This window comes from Abrus precatorius, unplaced genomic scaffold, assembly GCF_003935025.1.
Source record: "Abrus precatorius isolate BTA unplaced genomic scaffold, Abrus_2018 Scaffold3, whole genome shotgun sequence".
Classification (NCBI taxonomy): Eukaryota; Viridiplantae; Streptophyta; class Magnoliopsida; order Fabales; family Fabaceae; genus Abrus; species Abrus precatorius.
In genome coordinates this window covers 20,944,952-20,960,320 of record NW_020874373.1, presented here as the reverse complement: position 1 = coordinate 20,960,320, position 15,369 = coordinate 20,944,952, and the positions used below count along the sequence as shown (strand labels likewise).

The 15,369-nt window shown below is 35.1% G+C and overlaps 1 non-coding gene across 1 annotated transcript; it reads right to left on the bottom strand.

Moving 5' to 3' along the window:
• Nucleotides 1–6,230: 6,230 nt before the first annotated feature.
• On the bottom strand, nucleotides 6,231–6,337 carry LOC113864038. The gene has a single exon (XR_003504645.1). It is a non-coding gene; the product is annotated as a small nucleolar RNA R71 (small nucleolar RNA).
• Nucleotides 6,338–15,369: the final 9,032 nt, after the last annotated feature.

Here is a 15,369-nt window from a genome sequence, read left to right as displayed (position 1 = left end):
ATATGGACAACACTTGTTAAAGAGCTTCATTTGCTCTCCTTGCCCTAGCCTTTGTCATAGGTAAGGATGGCAATGGGTAAAGTACCCAATAGGCACCGGCAAAATTTACACACAATGGGTAGGGTATTTACCCGCTATATGGGTACGGGTATGGGTGTGGGTAAAAACCCGCAAATTTTAATGGAGATGGGTGCGAGTATGGGTATCTAAGTACCCACCCCGCCCCATACCCGCATATATATATATATATATATATATATATATATATATGCTTGAACTTTGTTCTATAATTATGCATTGAATTTTTGTATTATTATATTACTTATGTGAAGTTATATAAGATTAATATAAAAATATATTTAATAATAAAGTAAACCAAAAAAATTATTTTGGTTTATATTTTTAATAGAAAAATTTATTTACTATTTTATATCATTTAATTAAGCTAATACAATTTAATTATTACATAGTTAATATGAGATTGACTTTTTTTAAAATATTATTTATATATGATACACATAAAATATTTTTCACACAAATATTTTTGTTAATAAAATTATATTGATATTTAAATCATAAAGTGAATGATAAATAATAAATATATTGTAAATATTTTATAAATTTTACAATCACCTACTATTATCATAAATTTATTATTATTTATTGATCATATTTAAATTTTATCTTTTGTATTTTAATTTAAAATAATATTTTTCTATGCAACATATATATTACAAGCACAACTATAATCTATTGAATCTAAATGATATTCTTACTATTTATTCACGTTCAAAGAAGTTTTTAAAAAGATAAAATATAAAAAATTAATATTAATTTCTATTTGTTAATTTTTCTTCAGATAAAAAAGTATAATTTTTTTAATATACACATATATTTCTTTATTATAAAATTTTATTGTGACCATTTATCCTTTATTCAAATTCTTTCTTTTAAAATTTATATACATTATAACTATTTAATTCATTAAAATATTTTTTTAAAAATTTGTATTTTTCACAAAATACTTTCATATAGTATATGAGTTAAAAATATTAGTATTAATATATATATACATATATATTAATTATATTATATTATTTTAATTAAATCTATTATTTTCTTACAATTTCAAATTCAAAAGTTTAAAAAAATATTTTATGTATCCACTTTTCGTTGTTAGTACTTGAGCTTCTCTACTTTAACTCTATTCCCATTCTTAATATTTATCTCATTAAAACCTAATAACTATAAAATGTTATTTATTAGAGTTAGTTGTCACTTGTCAATGTCGCCACAAGAGATCACCAAGTGCTCCCACACGAAAGGACAACTATTGTGCAGATCTATTTTGTTGTCACTCTGACATTGCCGATAGATCGAATCTCACACAAGATAGGGTTATCACTGACAAATAATTTGTACATTTAGTTTCGCTTATTATTTCTGAAAATTTTAGTTTAAAAAATTATTATATTAAGATACCGTGTTCGACAACTATATATTGAATTTTTGTATTATTATGTCACTTATGTGAAGTTATATAAATATGTTTTTTTTTTATAAATATTTTTTTCTCAAACAAGCGTGGGTAATAGGCACAAGATGGGTATACGGGTACCTAGAGGGTACGGGTATGGGGATTAATGTTCATACCCATACCGGTGTGGGGCTGGGTACGGGTATTTTTTTAAAAACGCGGGTATGGGGATGGGTACTATAGTATCCTACCCATACCCTACCCATTGCCATCCCTAGTCATAGGTCCTCCAAGTCCTTCAAGCGGATCCTTGCCCTTGCTCATGGTCATGTCCTCATCATTCTCTCCCTCTTGAGAAGGATTTGTCCTCAAATCGAATTCTCCATCTACATCAAAAAGAGATAAGTCAGACACATTGAAGGTGGAACTAACATTATACTCACCGGGCAGCTCAATTTTGTAAGCATTGTCATTGATTCTTTCAAGCACTTGGAATGGACCATCTCTCCTTGGTTGAAGCTTTGATTTCCTTTGTTCTGGAAACCTTTCCTTTCTCATATGCACCCAAACCCAATCTCCGGGTTTGAAGACAACCTTCTTTCTCCCTTTGTTGGCTTGTTTAGCATAGCTTTCATTTCTCCTCTCAATTTGATTTTTGACTCTCTCATGAAGCTTCTTCACATAGTCCACCTTTGCTTGACCTTCTTTATGCATAAAAACTGAAACATTAGGCATAGGCAAAAGATCAAGAGGAGTTAGTGGGTTAAAACCATAAACAACCTCAAAAGAAGAACAATTAGTAGTGCTATGAACAGCCCTATTGTAAGCAAACTCAACATGGGGTAAACAAACTTCCAAAGTCTTTAAGTTCTTTCTTAAAATTGTCCTACGCAATGTTCCCAATGTCCTATTAATAACTTCCGTTTGCCCATTGGTTTGTGGGTGACAAGTGGTTGAAAATAACGATTTAGTGCCCAACTTGCCCCACAAGGTCCTCCAAAAATGGCTTAGGAACTTAGAGTCCCTATCACTAACAATGCTCCTTGGCAAACCATGGAGTCTCACAATCTCCTTGAAAAACAAATCAGCCACATGAGAAGCATCATCCACCTTTTTACATGGAACAAAATGAGCCATTTTAGAAAACCTATCAACAACCACAAAAATTGAATCTTTGCCACTACTTGTTTGTGGCAGCCCCAAAACAAAATCCATGGATAAATCAATCCAAGGATATTCCGGAATTGGCAATGGAGTATACAATCCATGAGTCTTTACCTTTGACTTTTCCTTTTTACAAACAATGCAATGTTCACAAAATTTTTGCACATCCTTTTTCAAATGAGGCCAATAAAAATGTTCTTGTGATGTTTATAGAGTCTTTTGGACCCCAAAATGCCCCATTAAACCTCCTTCATGTGCTTCACCAACAAGCAAGTTTCTTGTAAAACATTTAGGCACACACAATTTATTTTCTTTGAAAAGAAAGCCTTCATGTCTAAAGAAACCATTTTCTGAAAATTTTTCACAATTTTGAAAAATTTCACCAAAAGTTACATCACTTTCATACATGTTTTTCAAACATTCAAGACCAATCAATTTTGTTTCAAGCATAGAAAGCAAAGCATGACACCGAGAAAGAGCATCAGCTACAATGTTACCTTTTCCCCTTTTATGTTTGATAACATAAGGGAATTGCTCTAGAAATTCCACCCACTTGGCATGCCTTTTGTTAAGCTTGTCTTGTCCCTTGATATATTTGAGGGACTCATGGTCACTATGAATGACAAATTCCTTGGGATAAAGGTAGTGTTGCCATGTTTTCAAAGCTCTCACTAAGACATACAACTCTTTATCATAAGTTGAATAGTTAAGGGTAGGACCACTTAGCTTTTCACTAAAATAACCAATTGGATGGCCTTCTTGCAACAACACAGCCCCAATCCCAACATTTGAAGCATCACACTCAATTTCAAAAGATTTTTGAAAGTTTGGCAAAGCAAGTATAGGGGCATTAGTTAGCTTTTGCTTAAAAGCATTGAAAGCTTCTTCTTGTTTCTCTTCCCATTTGTAACCAACATTTTTCTTAAGCACTTCATTGAGAGGTGCTGCCAATGTGCTAAAATCCTTCACAAATCTCCTATAGAAACTTGCTAAACCATGGAAAGTTCTCACTTCGGTGATGAATCCATATTTTGACTAATATTTTAGCATAATTCTAACACATTTGATAAGAAAAATATATAAAGAAAGCAGAAAAACTTAGAAAAAGAGAAAGAATTGAAGTTTGTTTAAATTTGTAGTTATTTTAGCATTTGTGAAATTTTTGCTTAGGAATTAAGTTTTTAATCTTGTTTTTGAAGGAATAAATTGAGCAAGGATCATATCCATGGAGGTTTGATGACAAGGAAGAGGAAAGAAGCAAGTCTGGACTCCAAAAACTCAAGAATAAGAAATTGCAGACTCGGCGTGTCACTATTATCAGTGAAAGTGATCACTTCAGAGCTCAAAGAAAAAGGAAAGCTCTGCATAACCACTTTTATCATTAAAAGTGATAGTTCCAGAGAAGCAAAATATCAGGAAAGCTCTGCGTAACCACTATTGTCATCAAACGTGATCGTTCTAGAGAGTCTTCAACTTGGCGAGTTGCGCGTAGTCACTTTTATCAACAATAGTGATAACGCGCAACTACCTTGGCTCTGCGTTGTCACTTTTATCATCAAGAGTGATAGTTCCAGAGAGCCCTCAATATCAGGAAAATGCGCGTGGCCACTATTTCTGGGAAAAGTGTTAACGCGCAACCAAAAACTCTCTGCGTAACTACTATTTCTCATAAAAGTGATGACGTGAAAATCTGGGAAATTTTATAAATACCAGAAACGATCCAGAAATGAGGGATTCTGTTCATTTTCAGTTTTTTTTAGTTAGATTCTCGTTAGAAGAAGTGAGAGAGAGGAATGGGGATTCAGATCTCGGAGCTTCACGAAGAGGAATTGGAGTGGAGCAAGCTTCCATGGCGTTTCTGAGTTTCTTCTTCTCTTTTTCTCTTTCTTTTTCTTCTTCTGCTGCCATGGCTGTGTAATTCGTTCATAGTTAGGGATTGTAGATCTGAAATGAACATGTTGAATTGATTTAGATCTGGATTTCAAGCTTTGGAATAGATTGAGTGATTGATTCTGAACTTCACGTGGAAATTGAATGGAAATTTGATTAACTAAATTCAGAAGAACTCTTGTCAATGGAAATTGAATTTGTTCTTCAGATCTGAACCAATCACTGAGATTATAGTTTTCTTAGGGATAAGGAACTTTGATCTTGCAATCTTTTGGTTTCTTACACTTAAAGCAATATTGAATTGAATCAGATCTAAGGAATTAGAATGGTTTAATTGAATGTTAGGTTCACTGAGTTAAGGAATTAACCTCTGAATAATATAATGTGAAACTGATTGTCATTCTTTCCAATTTCTTATTAATTCAGAACTTTATTGGTTAAACATTAGAGTTTTGGTGAAGCAATTCCTTAGCTATGGTTTCTCCCTCTATTATCACATAACTGTGTGTTCATTATTCTGTTTTCTGCAAGTTCATTTTACTTTTAATTGTTCTAGTTTGCTGTTATTAGATGTTACCACTCTCCTTACAATTTCGAAAAAGCTTAAATGGTTATAATTCTATGAAGTGATACTTGAATCTAAATTTCCTGTGGAGACGATATTTGGATCTTAAATTTACTCATCACTTGTTGCAATCCTAGTGCACTTGCTAGTGTAGATTGCTAACAACAAGTTTTTGGCGCCGTTGCCGGGGAATTTTGCATTTCAATATCATTAGTAGTAGAAAAGTAACTAGATTGAGCATTTATTTTGTTGCTTTGCTTTCAAATTGCTTTCTGCATAATTTTACTGCACCTTGTGTAATATTCTGCATAATATTTCTGTCTGCTGCAAAGAGTTTTTACATCATTGTTTATCTGCATAATTTCAGTTTTCATTGTTCTTCATATTTGTAATTACCATTCTGCATATTGGTACATGAATTTACAATTCTGTAACTGCTAGATTTAAGTTTCTATATGCTTTTACTGATAGATTTTGCATGAATTCTGTTGTACATTTCTGAATATCAATTGTAGTCTAATTTTGCTTCAAATTGATTTGTATATGCGTGGTAAAAACAAGAATAAATCAATTCTGGTCTTTGATTCTGACATAGACATAACTTTGAGAAGATTGAGAAAAGAGTCTAGAGCTGAAAAAGCCATAGGGAGTGATAGTGAGTTAGAAGCTGTCCATTCTCCAGCATCTCAGAGTAATCCTAGAGTGAAAAGAACATCTACACCCTTGAGACAACCAAATCCAGCAAAAGAAATGGCAGAGCAGAACAGACTTAGAACATTAGAGGACTATGCTATTCCTAACATGCAAGGTTTTAACTCTTCTATAATTAGGCCAACTATTCAAGTCAACCATTTTGAGATTAAACCTGCCCTACTACATTTAGTCCAACAGGATCAGTTTTCTGGAGGAAATTCTGATGATCCTAACCTGCATATTTCAAATTTTCTGCAGCTATGTGACACCATAAGAATGAATGGAGTTAGTGAAGAAGCTATCAGATTAAGACTATTTCCTTTTTCCTTGAGAGATAGAGCAAAATGTTGGTTACAAGCTCAACCATAAGGAAGCATCACAACCTGGACAGAACTTGTGAATAAGTTTTTAACTAAGTACTTTCCTCCATCCAAAGCTGCTAAGTTAAGAGGAGAAATTACATCCTTTGTGCAGCAAGAAGGAGAATCATTGTATGAAGACTGGGAAAGATACAAAGAATTGCTTAGAAGGTGTCCACATCGTTGTATTCCAGATTGGATGCAATTGGAGACTTTTTATAATGGGATGAATGCGGTAATAAGAACAATGGTTGATGCTGCTGCTGGAGGTTCATTAAATACAAAGTCTTTGGAAGAAGCTCAGAGAATTATTGAGATGATGGCATCTTCAATGTATCAGAATTCAAACTTAAGAAGTCAAGGACGAAATTCTGGTCATGAAGCTAAGGTTCTGGAAACCTTTCTTGCACAGAATCAGCTACAAAATCAAATGTTTTCAGAACAATTAGCTGCCTTAACACAACAAATCAGCAACCTGCAAACAGGGAGTATGCCTACCAGTCAGCTAAGTTGTGATTTTTGTGGAGGAAACCATGCAAATGGTGCATGTGAGCCATCCACAAGAGCAAGTGAATTATATGAATAATTTTCAGAGACAACAGCCATCATATCCCCCTGGATTTCAATTTTTGAATAATAGAACTCAGCAGTATTCTAATTGGAATAATCAATATTCTGCTGCAAAGAATTCTAACTCAAATTTGCCTTTTTCTAATGCAGGTCCAGCAACACAACAGCCTTATTTTCAGAGGAATTCATCCACTCAACCTCAAGGAAATCAGAAATTTTCCAAGCCTATGAATGAGAGGTTGACTGAGATGGAAGAGACTATGCTGCAATTCATGAAGGTGACTCAAACAAGCTTCAAAAACCAAGAAGCTTCCATGAAAAAACTAGAGACACAAATCGGACAATTAGCTGAACAACTATCCAGCAGGGATGAAGGAAGATTTCCAAGCAATACAGTAATCAATCCTAAAGAGCAATGTCAAGCCATAACTACAAGGAGTGGAACTGTAGTTGCAAGCCCTAAACCAGCAGAAAAGAAAGTGAATGATGCAGCAGAGAGAAAAATTGAACAAGATCTGCAACAAGGAAATTTTAAGCTATTGAAGAAAGACCATTCAGAAGAAAAAGTAGATGTTCCTATGAATTCTGAAAGGAAAACCAAAAAGCAACTCTTTGAGGAAGCTTGTAAGCCAATAGATCCAGAAAAATACAAGAGGCTGCCCTATCCTCAAAGAGTCCAAAATCCTAAACAAGAGGAACAATTTGAAAGGTTTATGAATATCTTTAAGAAATTACAAATTAATATTCCTTTTGCAGAAGCTTTGGAGCAAATGCCTTCATATGCAAAGTTTATGAAAGAACTACTTTCCAGAAAAAGAAAGCTAGAGCATGATAAAACAGTACCTTTGACAGAGGAGTGCAGTGCCATTCTCAAGAGAAAGCTTCCTCAAAAGCTGAAAGATCCTGGATCATTTAGCATTCCTTATGAAATAGGAAACTGCACTGTGGGAAGAGCATTGTGTGACTTGGGAGCAAGCATAAATCTGATGCCATTGGCCGTTCTGCAGAAACTTGGCATAGAGGAAGTGAAGCCCACTAACATTACACTGCAGCTAGCTGATAGATCATATACTTATCCATATGGAGTTGTTGAAGATTTATTAGTTAAAGTTGATAAGTTCATTTTTCCTGCAGATTTTGTAATTCTAGACATGGAGGTGGATTCTAACATTCCTGTAATCCTAGGGAGACCATTTCTTGCAACCGGGAGAGCCTTAATAGATGTGCAGAAAGGTGAACTTATGTTTAGAGTTCAAGATGAGAAGGTAGTGTTTAATGTGTTTGAAGCTTTAAAATATCCAATTGAAGATAGTACATGTATGAAGGTAGATATACTGGATGCTTTTATTACATAACACCATATTAATGAAATTGATGAACTTGTTGTGTTAGAAGAAATAATATCTGCAGGAAATAACAAATTTGAACTTCTGCATGAAGAATACATTATGGAAGTGCAGCAGCAACTAGAAGCTCTGCCAATTCAAAAATCTGCAAAAAATTCAGTGAAGAAGAAGCTAGAAAAGGATGATAAAGAAGAGGAAAAGCAAAAGCTAGAACTGAAACAACTCCCTTCCCACTTGCGGTATGCATTTCTGGATGAGAAACATGAAAATCCAGTCATCATCAATAATGAACTTAAGGAAGAACAAGAGGAAAAATTGCTCAGAATTTTGAGAGAACACAAATCTGTAATTGGATGGAGTATTGCAACTCTGAAAGGTATAAATCCTTCATTTTGTAAGCACAGAATTTTATTTGAAGAGAATTTTAAACCTATTGTGCAGCACAAAGAAGGTTAAACCCAGCCATGAAAGAGGTAGTTAAAAAGGAGGTAATGAAGCTGTTAGATGCTGGAATAATATACCCTATTTCTGACAGCAATTGGGTAAGTCCAGTCCAAGTTGTTCCAAAGAAAGGTGGTATGACAGTTGTACCTAATGAAAAGAATGAACTTGTCCCTACTAGGACTGTGACTGGATGGAGAATGTGCATAGACTATAGGAAATTAAATGATGCAACCAGAAAAGACCATTTCCTACTACCATTTGCAGATCAAATGCTAGAAAGACTTGCTGGACATTCATTTTATTGTTTTCTTGATGGGTATTCAGGATATAATCAAATAGCTGTGGATCCTTTAGATCAAGAGAAAACTGCATTTACATGTCCATTTGGAGTCTTTGCATATAGGAGAATGCCATTTGGTTTGTGTAATGCCCCTGCCACTTTCCAAAGATGCATGCTTTCTATTTTTTCTGATTTGGTAGAAAACATCATAGAAGTGTTCATGAATGATTTCTCTGTTTTTGATGATTCTTTTGATGATTGTTTAGCTAAACTATCCACTGTTTTGCAGAGATGTCAAGACACTAACCTTGTGTTAAATTGGGAGAAGTGTCATTTCATGGTACAAGAAGGCATTGTCCTTGGTCACAAAATTTCAGAGAAAGGAATGGAGGTGGACCAAGCTAAAATAGAAGTCATTAGTAAATTGCCTCCACCTATCAATGTTAAAGGAGTTAGAAGTTTTTTAGGACATGCTGGTTTTTATAGAAGATTCATAAAAGATTTTTCCAAGATTGCTAAACCCTTGAGTAATTTACTTATAAAGGATGTAGATTTCATATTTGATGATAATTGTTTGCATGCATTTTCTGTTTTAAAAGAGAAACTGATTTCTGCACCTATTCTTGCAAAACCAGATTCGAAACTACCTTTTGAACTCATGTGTGATGCAAGTGATAGTGCAGTAGGTGCTGTGTTAGGACAGAGGAAAGATAGGAAATTACATGCTATCTATTATTCAAGCAAAGTGTTAAATCCTGCACAAGTGAATTACACAACAACAGAAAAAGAACTTTTAGCTGTTGTATATGCTTTTGATAAGTTCAGATCATATTTAATGGGTTCAAAAGTGATTGTATACACTAATCATACTGCTCTTAAATATCTTTTGACAAAACAGGATGCAAAGCCCAGATTATTAAGATGGATTCTACTCCTCCAAGAATTTGAGCTAGAGATCAAAGACAAGAAAGGGAAAGAAAACAGTGTTGCTGACCACCTATCCAGATTACCTTTGGAGAGTTCAACCACTGAATCATTGGAAATAAATGAAGAATTTCCAGATGAAAAGCTGTTCGCAGTGGATAACATGCCTTGGTTTGCTGACATTGCAAATTTTAAAGCCACTCAATTCATTCCAAAAAGGTTTACTTGGCAGCAAAAGAAGAAGTTCTTACATGACAGCAAATTCTATGTGTGGGAAGACCCATACATGTTCAAAATTGGAGTAGATGGATTACTTAGAAGATGCATTCCATAAAGTGAGCAAGCTGAGATATTATGGCATTGTCATAATTCAGAATATGGAGGTCACCATGCAAGTTCAAGAACTGCTGCAAAAGTTTTGCAAGCAGGTTTCTTTTGGCCTACATTCTTCAAAGATGCCAAGAGGTATGTAGAAAACTGTGACAAATGTCAAAGAACTGGAAATATCTCAAGAAGACATGAGCTGCCATTAACTAACATCCTAGAAGTAGAACTATTTGATGTATGGGGGATTGATTTCATGGGACCATTTTCCCCATCATTTTCACACGAATACATTCTAGTGGCAATGGATTATGTGTCTAAATGGGTAGAAGCAATTCCCACCAGATCAAATGATGCAAAGATAGTGATTTCTTTTATAAGAAAGAACATTTTTTCAAGATTTGGTGTGCCTAAAGTGCTGATTAGTGATGGAGGTACTCACTTCTGCAACAAGTATCTTGAAGCTGTATTAATGAAATATAGTGTGAAGCATAAGGTCGCTACTCCATACCATCCACAAACAAGTGGACAAGTGGAGGTCTCAAATAGAGAAATCAAGCAAATTCTAGAGAAAGTAGTGAACAGCTCAAGGAAGGATTGGTCAAAGAGGCTGGATGATTCATTGTGGGCATACAGAACTGCTTTTAAAACTCCAATTGGTATGTCTCCATATCAGTTAGTATTTGGAAAGGCATGTCACCTAACTCTAGAGCTGGAACATAGAGCATATTGGACTACAAAATGGCTTAATTTCGATCTGTCAAGTGCTGGAAGGAAGAAAGTTCTGCAGTTGCATGAATTGGAGGAATTCAGACAGCAAGCATATGAGAATGCAAAGTTGTACAAAGAAAGAACCAAGAGAATCCATGACAAGTTCATTCTCCAAAAAGATTTCAAACCTGGCCAGCAAGTGCTGCTATTCAATTCGAGATTAAAATTGTTTCCAGGGAAATTGAAATCTAGATGGTCTGGACCATTTTTAATAAAGGAGACCTCTCCCTTTGGAGCAATTCTTATAGAAGATCAAAAAACAGGGAGGGAATTTAAGGTCAATGGCCAAAGATTAAAGATCTATCATGGAGAAGAGTTTGCAAGAAACATATCATGTTTGAAATTGGTTCCTCTTGAGTGAGGAACAACTAATGTCAAGCTAGTGACATTAAAGAAGCGCTTTGTGAGAGGCAACTCACATTTCTAACCCAGTTTAAGCTTTCTATAGTGTTTTTAGAATTCTGCATATTAATGTTCTGTAAATTTCTGATATTCTGCAAAAAAAATTCTACACAAATACTGCTGAATCTGAATTTCTGAGGTGCATTTGGTTGCTTAATTTGAGAATTGATGAGGTGAATGTGTAGTTAAGAGTTTAAGATTCTGCATAATCTGATTTTACCAATTTCTGGAAGTTTCTGCATAATGTATATGAATATCCTACTGAATCTAATTTTCTGAGGCATAATTGAGATACTTGAACTGAGATTCAATGTGGAGAGTGTGTATTTGATGGATTCAAGAGTGAAAATTGAATTAATTGAGGTTTTAGAGGTATTTGGTTAATGAGAGGAGTCACTTTATTGCAGAAAAGAAGATACGCAGAGAATGCAATTTGAGGTTTTCTGCTGGAACAATCACTTTTATTGATAAAAGTGATCACGCAGAGACAGATGGGAAAATGAGCTCTCTGGAACACCTCCTTTTTCTGTCAAGAGTGACTACGCACAGAAGCTTCTTCTTCCCTGTTCGAACATCATTTCTGCATCTCAACCAAGAAAATTCCAAAATGGTTAGGACTTCATTCAACACACCTGTAGGTCCTCCTAAGAAGAAGCAAGCTGCATCTTCTACCACTCCTAAGAAGAAGCGAGCTGCATCTTCCACAACCCCAACAAGAAGAACCAGCCGAAATTTCCAAGCTGCAGCATCAAAGAGGGCCAGAACTGATGGTGTCTCAAGCTCTTCACCTATTCAGATCTCTGAACCCTCACCTTCTCCCTCACCTCAGACAAGATCATCTGCACCTACATCTGAACTCTCACCTTCTCCACCACCTTCAACAAGATCTCCTGCACCTTCACCTACACCATCACCCCCACCAAGAACAGCTGCACCCTCAGGATCCTCACTACCAGCCACACATGATCCGAGATTCAGAAGTTTGGCTCATGAAAACTTTTTCAGAGCCAATATTCTAAGAAGAAAAATTATTCCTGACAGAGCATTCCAAATAGCTGGGAACAATTACCCTGAATTCAAGGAGGAAATCCAGAAAAGAGGCTGGGAATTCTTCTGTGCAACAGCTGGCCTGGGTTGGAGGGAAATAACTCAGGAATTCTATGCCAATGCCATAAGGTTTAAAGGGAAAGGACTCCCTAAGTTCAGCTCCATGGTCAAGGGCATGAGAATTGACTTTTCACCAGCAAATATCAACAGGGTGCTGGAAATTAATTTTGCACAACATGCTGCACAGCTGGACTTCAAAACATTTAAGGAAAGTCTGGATATTGATTTTGTGCAAATTCTGGAAAGGATTGGGAAACCAGGCACTACATGGGAGCTCAACCAATCTAAGAAGCCAAAGCATATTGTCACCAAGAATCTTCTGCCCTTTGCCAAAGTATGGAGCATGTTTATCTTACATTCTTTCATGCCTGTCAAACATAGCTCCACATAGCTGTGAAGAGGGCTGCTCTGCTTTTTGCCATAGTCTCCGACATCTACATAGATGTGGGAGAAGTAATAAGTGAATGTATCTTGGGAATACTGAAGACAAAAAGGGATTCATTAGCCTTCCCTTCAGTAATTACATTACTTTGTGAAGACGCAGGAGTAGAGTTTGACGATTATCAAGAGAAAATCAGAGCTGCACCATCCATTTCTGCAGCTCTGATCAAAGAGATTTATGCAAATATCTCCTGCACCTCTGCAGCCCCAATTCCTTCACAATTCAAGAAAGAGAAACCAGTGATGATGAAGGACACTCTGAAGCAGCTAGCTGAAGGGCAGAATCAACTTGCTGAAAGGCAGACTGAGCTGCACAATAGCCTCAAAGCTGGAGTCATGTTAATGGAATGTATTATGCTGAATATTGGTCAAAATTGGGAATGACCAAAGAAGAAATGTATCATACTCCAGACTTGGCAGAGAATGCCCAGTGCCTTCGTTCTTCTGTTTTCAAGAATATTCCAATATACAGAACCCACTTTCCTCAGCCACCATTTGAAGAGGTAGTGGAAGAAGAAGAAGAAGAAGGTTCTGAAGAGGAAGAAGATGCAGCAGAAGATTAGTCTAGGAATTTAATTTCTGTTATTAGGATTTTGTAAATTTCTGTAGTTTTAAACTTTTTGGGTTGTAATCACTAATTGGTACAATTTGGTTTAAATCTCACATACTTGTTCTGCAATTATATTAGTTTTAACTAATTACCTTTTTCTTGCTGCGAATTGATGGAATTCTGGTGTTTTTGTGCAGAGAATATCACACACACAACACTCACACACATTGGATGGTGACTCTTGCACAAGCTGCCATGAAAGGGGGGTTTCATTCTCTACCTCTTATTCATGTGTAGCCTCACATTACATTGAATTGTTCTTGAAAAACACCAAAATACTAGAATAGATAATAAACTGCTGGCTGTGAATTCTATGTGAATTTCTTTTTAAGTTGTTTTTCCCATTCTCAAAATGAGATCACACTTGTATTTTAAAAAATGAGGCAGTTGCCACTAGGTGCATATATTTCTGAAAAGTGCGTTGTGTTTCATTAATCCACATGATCACTTATAAATGCCTAGTGAGACTTGAGCTGCCTATTTCTTTTTCTTGTGTGATTAATCAGATTTTACTGCATTCTCTAGAACTTGCCCTTGTTCTTAATTGAATATGCATGTTACAGTTCTCACACACATGATAGAGGCCATGTTTGATATACTTAGTTAGCCTAAAATGCCTTCCCTTATGATTAATTGCCCTAGTTTACCCCTTTGAGCTTAATATTCCCTTTTCTTGAGTTAACTTCATTACACGCCTTGCTGAAAAACCAATTTTACCATTCAAATTGATCCAAGGCATTATGAGTTTAATCAAGAATGAGTTTTAAAACTAAGTTTGGGGTAGCATCCAATTAAGTTGCTTGAGGACAAGCAAAATTTTAAGTTTGGGGTAGGGGAGTAGTAAGCTATCTAAGTTTGAGTTTAAAAAGTCAGAACGAAAGAACAAAAGTGCTGCAGAAAAATTAAAAATTATGCAGCAAAACTGTGGAAAGAGTAAAACATGAGTTCAAAAACAAAATCTGAGTTGAAAAGAGCAAAATGGAGATCAAAAAGAAGAAATTCACAGTAAACTGTTGCAGAGAAAAAGAAAAAGAAATTCAATGAAAAGAAAAGAGTAAATGGAAGTAAGAGAAGAAAAAGGAAAATAAAAATTTTGCTGCACAAAAACAATTTGTTTGCTGCATAATTGAGGGATTTAATGTGAATTGATGCTAAACCAGACTAGTTTTAAAGTCATTCACTCAAAATGCTTCTGATCTTTTGAAATTGCAACTTGTTTCTTATTTTGTTCAGTATCGACCTTAACCTAAGCCCTGTTATAAACTGTAAAAAGTCCTCTTGATGTGTGATTGGCTGTACTAAGCAGAGGAGATAGAGAAATTGGGCAAGCATATGGTAGAGTGTAGATGAATTGATGATTAAAGAGAGAAAACAGTACTTAAACACTGCTGAGAATCGAGGGAAACACTGTCCAGTGAGAAGTGATCATGATTTTAATGTTTCTCACATGAACTTGGCTAATATATATTCACTTAGATAGCAATTCTTGCTTAAAATTTGATGAATGCATTGTGATTGCAATGATGAGTAATTGGATGAATATCTTGATTGAAAATTTTGCAGAAAACACAGAATTGCAAATTGGAAAATTCTGATATAGCAGTTGTGAATTGGTTTCTGAAAAGTGGAAGAATTACCCTTGGTTTAGTTTGATTTGCTTGAGGACAAGCAAAAATTCAAGTTTGGGTAGTGATGAATCCATATTTTGACTAATATTTTAGCATAATTCTAACACATTTGATAAGAAAAATATATAAAGAAAGCAGAAAAACTTAGAAAAAGAGAAGGAATTGAAGTTTGTTTAAATTTGTAGTTTTTTAGCATTTGTGAAACTTTTACTTAGGAATTAAGTTTTTAATCTTGTTTTTGAAGGAATAAATTGAGCAAAGATCATATCCATGGAGGTTTGATGACAAGGAAGAGGAAAGAAGCAACTCTGGACTCCAAAAACTCAAGAATAAGAAATTGCAGACTAGGCGTGATCACTATTATCAGTGAAAGT